The sequence below is a fragment of the Pan paniscus genome, chromosome 6, assembly GCF_029289425.2.
Source record: "Pan paniscus chromosome 6, NHGRI_mPanPan1-v2.0_pri, whole genome shotgun sequence".
In the NCBI taxonomy this organism is placed as follows: domain Eukaryota; kingdom Metazoa; phylum Chordata; class Mammalia; order Primates; family Hominidae; genus Pan; species Pan paniscus.
This window is the reverse complement of record NC_073255.2, coordinates 87,328,547-87,334,606: the sequence shown is the minus strand read 5'-3', so window position 1 is coordinate 87,334,606 and position 6,060 is coordinate 87,328,547. Positions and strand designations below refer to the sequence as shown.

General features: G+C 39.7%; 1 pseudogene; it reads left to right on the top strand.

Moving 5' to 3' along the window:
- The first annotated feature begins 589 nt into the window (after nt 1-589).
- LOC129398345 (histone-lysine N-methyltransferase SETMAR-like) lies at nt 590-1,624 on the top strand (annotated as a pseudogene).
- The last annotated feature ends 4,436 nt before the right edge of the window (nt 1,625-6,060 follow it).

Genomic DNA, 6,060 nt, shown 5'->3' with positions numbered 1-6,060 from the left:
GGAGTTGGAGACCAGCTTGGCCAACATGGTGAAACCCCATCTCTGCTAAAAATACAAAAATTAGCCAGGCGTGGTGGTGCGCGCCTGTAATCCCAGCTGTTTGGGAGGCTGAGGCAGGAGAATCACTTGAACCTGGGAAGCAGAGGTTGCAGCGAGCTGAGACTGCACCACTGCTCCCTAGCCTGGGCAACAGAGTGAGACTGAAAAAAAAAAAGAATGAAAGAATGAAAGAAATGCTGTAAGTAATAAATAATATAGTGTATCACCAAGAATCTCCCTCTTCTACTGAGACATTCATTCCCCCAGCTGGTAGTGTTGGCAGCTGATGGATTTGAGAGGAGTGTCTCTTTGGGACTTGCTTAGTCAAATAGATCAGCATAGTCCAACTTCATGCCCCCTTTCTAGGGCAGTCTGTATATTAGGTTGGTGTGAATATAATTGCGGTTTTTGCATTGTTGAAATTTGCCATTTGATATTGGAATACATTCTTAAATAAATGTGATTATGTTATACATCATTTTAATGGCATTTCTTGCTTTTTTTGCTAATGACCTATTACTTGCTGTTTATTTTATATTTATGTTAGACTATGAAAATGATGTTAGACAAAAAGCAAATTTGAGCGATTTTCTTATCCGAGTTCAAAATGGGTCGTAAAGCAGCAGAGACAATTCGCAACATCAACAACGCATTTGGCCCAGGAATGACTAACAAATATACAGTGCAGTGGTGGTCCAAGAAGTTTTGCAAAGGAGACGAGAGCCTTGAAGATGAGGAGCATAGTGGTCAGCCATCGGAAGTTGACAACGACCAATTGAGAACAATCTTCTAAGCTGATCCTTTTACAACCACATGAGAAGTTGCCGAAGAATTCAGTGTCCACCAGTTTACAGTCATTCAGCATTTGAAGTGAATTGGACAGGTAAAGAAGCTCCATAAGTGGGTGCCTCATGAGCTGACCAAAAATCAAAAAAATTGTCATTTTAAAGTGTCATCTTCTCTTATTCCTGTGCAACAACAATGAACCATTTCTCAATCTGACTGTGACATGCAATGAAAAGTGGATTTTACACGACCACCAATGATGACCAGCTCAATGGCTCGACTGAGAAGAAGCTCCAAAGCACTTCCAAGAGCCAAACTTGCACCAAAAAAAGGTCATGGTCACTGTTTGGTGGCCTGCTGTTGGTCTGATCCACTATAGCTTTCTGAATCCTGGCAAAACCATTACATCTGAGAAGTATGCTCAGCAAATCGATGAGATGTGCAGAAAACTGCAATGCCTGCAGCTGGCATTGGTCAACAGAAAGGGCCCAGTTCTTCTCCTTGACAACGCCCCACCACAGGTCACACAACCAATGCTTCAAAAGTTGAACGAATTGGGCTATGCAGTTTTGCCTCATCCACCGTATTCATCTGACCCCTTGCCAACCAACTACCACTTCTTCAAGCATCTCAACAACTTTTTGCGGGGAAAGCACTTCCACAACCAGCAGGATGCAGAAAATGCTTCTTAAGAGTTTGTTGAATCCTGAAGCACAGATTTTTATGTTTTGGGAATAAACAAATTTATTTCTCATTGGCAAAAAAATGTGTTGATTGTATTGGTTCCTATTTTGATTAATAAAATTCGCAGTCCAAAACCACAATTATTTTTGCAACAGTCAACCTTGAATGGTTGGTCAAAGTGAGATATAATGATTTATCTCTCTGCCTAAAGCTGGGAAATTCTGAAAATGCTTCCTTCCCTGCATCAGAGATCCCATAGAATAAGCTGAGGCATCTCTTGCAGCTGCATCACAGCCTAACATCTCCCACTGTCCTATCCTGTACACTTCACTCCCCAAAAGGTCTTGATCCTCAAAGTATTCCCCCCAGAATTTCCAGCATGCAGCTCTCCATCACAGCCTGTTTTCTGGAGAGCCAGACTTCATAAAGATGTTGTAAGGATTATGTAAGTGAAGACTTATTAGCTAACACCACAGGGTGAGGAGGATGATCATGCTGATGTTGATGGTGTGATAAGTGATAGCCTCTGTCGGTCATAAAATGAGTCCTAGTGGATAAGAAACTGTCCCCAACCTATCTTAGAATGGTGCTCCAACTATTAAAGTGTTGGCTATTATTTCCTTATCAAGGCCAACTTTTGGTGATGGCATGAGTAAATACAGCGTTCTCCCCTATTAGTATGTCACATTCATCAATTTTAAAAAAAATCTCAGATGTGGAGAAAGGGGAACTCTAGTACACTGTTGATGGGTAGGTAAGTTAGTATAGCTACTGTGAAAAGCTGTATGAAAGGTCCTCAAAAAGCTAAAAATAGAGCTACCATATGATCCAGCAATTCCACTATTGGGTATATAACCAAAGAAAAGGAAATCAATATACTCAAAGAAAAGGAAATCAATATACTGAAGAGATATTTGCAGTCCCATGGTTATTGTAGCACTATTCACTGTAGCCAAAATATAGAATTAACCTACTCGCCCATCAATGGATGGATAAAGAAAATGTGGTGCATATACACAATGGAATATTATGCAGCCATAAAAAAGAATAAAATCCTATCATTTGCAGAAACATGGATGAAACTGTAGGTGACTATGTTAAGTGAAATAAGACAGGCACAGAAAGACAAAGATTGAATGTTCTCACTTGTATGTGGGGGCTTAAAAAAGTGGATCTGATGAAGATAGGAAGTAGATTGGTGGTTATCAGGGGCCAGAAATGTTGTGGGGAGGGATGAAGAGAGCTTAATTACTAGGTACAAACATAGTTTGATAGAAGAAATGAGACCTGGTGCTTCATGGAGTGATAGTTTACAAAAATCTATTATATATTTCAAAATAGCTAGAAAAATAAAAAGGTCTCTAGCATAAAGAAAAGACACATATTTATAGTGATGGATATCCTAATTCCACTGGTTTGATCTTTACAAATTGTATGAATGTATTAAATTTTCCCATATACCCTGAAAATATGTGCATTTATGATGTATCAATTTAAAAATAAAATTTAAAAAATCCTCTGGAGGAATGACTGGTAGTTTTATATTCATTCTCAATTTTACACTTACTAGCAACCGGTGAAGGATTTATTACATTTTGTATCCAACAAAAGTAAGTGTGAAAATACAAGAAAATTACTTTTTTTTGCCTCAAAAGGTATGTCCCCATAAGACAAGTGGGAAAATGACAAAGAGAAAAAATGACAAAGGGAAAAAATTTTACAGTGGAAATATCTGAAAGATAATACTTTAACCAAAAGACAAAAATTAGCTTTACCAGCTGAGATGTGTCAACACTACATGCCTCCAGATATGATGCACTGAGAAAGATATAACATCACTTGTGTAATTCACTGAAAATACAGAGCCTGAATAAAAGCCAGAACATTCAACAAATCTAAATTAAGGGACATTCTGCAAAATATCTGCCTAAAACTTACCAAAAGTTTCAGGGTCATGTAAGACAAAGAAAGCCTGAGGAAATGTCCTAGGTTGTAAAAGACTCAGGAGCCATAAAAGCTAAATGCAGTATGTAATCTTGGTTTGGGCCCCAAACCAGAAAGAGGACATTAGTTGGATAGTTCAAGAAATTTCCAAAAAGTCTATGGATTAGTTAATAGTTGTGTGATGGTAGGGAGTTTTGGTTTTATTGTGGTGAGGTACTCCAATTATGGCCCATTCTTCCTGCTAATTATAACTATAAACTCCAGAACACACACACACACACACACACACACACACACACACACACACACACACACTACCCCAGGATTTTGTAAAGCAACAAAAAGCAGGCAGTTTGTGGAGTAGAGATGACCTCTACAACTGATGGGTGAGTCTCCCATCTTTGCGTAGATTTGCCTCAAATGTGGGCTCAATCTTGTGTAGCATTAGCACAGGCTGCTAAAACTTCAATAGAAACTGCCATCTAGAAATTCTATTTGTTCAATTTTTAAATCTACTCAGCCACCTCTGCAGCTTCTTATTTTATAGCCACATTCCAAATCTCCTTTTATTTTTTTAAACATATGAATCATAGTTATTTTATATTCTTGTCTGATGATAATTGTGGTGTTTGAATATTAGGGCACCTGATTCTATGGTTTTGTCTATGGTTTCTGCTGACTCAGACTATGGTGCTTCCTTGTATATTTCATAAATATTGACTATGAACACATCTCCCATGGAATGTTATCAATGGATATACTTTGAGACCTTCTTTTAAAGATGCACTCTACAAAGTTTTATGTAAGTTTCCACTGAGTATCTAGGAGACACTACCAACCCAGCATCTCTTTAAAATACATTCTCAGCTTGAAGAATTTTGGCCAACCAGGTAGGGTAAATTGGGGCTGCAAATCTATATGGAGGCCAATTTGTAATCACACATTCAAAGAGAAATTTAGACTGAGAGCAGTGGTTCACGCCTGGAATCAGCATTTTGGGAGGCCAAGGCGAGAGGATCACCTGGGCCCAGGAGTTTGAGACAAACCTGGGCAACATAGCAAGACCCTGTTGCTACCAAAAATGAAAAAATTTGCCAGGCATGGTGGCACAGGCCTGTAGTCCTAGCTACTTGGGAAGCAAAGGCAGGAGAGACGCTTGAGCCCAGGAGTTCGAGGTTACAGTGATCTATGATCATACCTAACTGCACTCCAGCCTGGGTAACGGAGTGAGACCCTATCTCTAGAACGAACAAACAAAAAACAGAAGCAGATTCATCTTTTCCTTCCATTCATAACAAAGGCAAATACAGGAATTTACTTCTTGTTCTCTTATGTGGGCAAGTTTATTTCTAGTTTATTCTTTTTTTTTTTTTTGTGACGGAGTCTCGCTCTGCCGCCCAGGCTGGAGTGCAGTGGTGCAATCTCAGCTCACTGCAAGCTCTGCCTCCTGGGTTCACGCCATTCTTCTGCCTCAGCCTCCCAAGTAGCTGGGACTATAGGCATCCACCACCACACCCGGCTAATTTTTTTTCTGTATTTTTAGTAGAGACGGGGTTTCACCATGTTAGCCAAGATGGTCTCGATCTCCTGACCTCGTAATTCACCAACCTCGGCCTCCCAAAGTGCTGGGATTACAGGCGTAAGCCACCGCGCCCAGCCTCTAGTTTATTCTTAAAATGACAGTGTAGTCTTTTGAGACCACAATTCTATGTGTGTTGTTGGGGAGGCAGGTTCCTATTAACCTCTACATTAAGCTAGATGCTAAGCTATGTCGTTAGGTCCCTATAACTACCTAAAAACCACAGGGGTTTCTGGCAGATGTTTCCAATGCCAAAGCCACAAGCCAAGCTATTTTATTCTCTAATTACACCTTTCCCTTTGTGTTTAGCCTCTGAGGTTTCCTTAACTGCTTGTCAGCTCAGAAATTATTTTAAAAATACTTCTAATAAAATATTTCTGGCTATTTTAAACAAGAGGGTTATAAAATCTGCCATGCTGCTAGAAACAGATATATCTTTATCACTGTTGACTGTAGACTATATTTTTCTGAATATCCTACGCTGACTTCAAGAATAGCCAGATCTGACGGCTAGTGTAGGTCAGATATTCTATTACCCTCATGAAACCTGTAATTTTGATTTATTTTTTAGCCCTTGCCTAACCCATAACTCTAGCCAAAGACTGACTGAATGTTGGACACAGAGAGACTTCTAATCATTCGCTGGCTTCTGAGTCCTGCTACTCATTTGTAGCATCCTGATGTCCCTCCTGAGCCACCCACCTCCAAGACATCGCCACTTGGAGTTCAGTACTGTTGTGGCAGGTGCAAAGCAGCTATTCCCACTCAGTAAGGAAGATGTTGGTGCTGCAGCAGACTCACAGTCCCCAAAGGAAGGCTCCAGTTGTAGTAGTTCATTAATATTAAAGAAGATAATCACTGTGATAAGAAAGAAGGATGTCACGTTCAATAGTGAAAACTTTCTAGAGAATGACGTACTGCAGACAAATCCAAACTAGGAAAACGAATAGAACCTCCCAAAACAATTCTACAAAGTTAATATTTCAAGCAACACCATTAGCTACAAATCTTGAATGCTGATGAGCTAC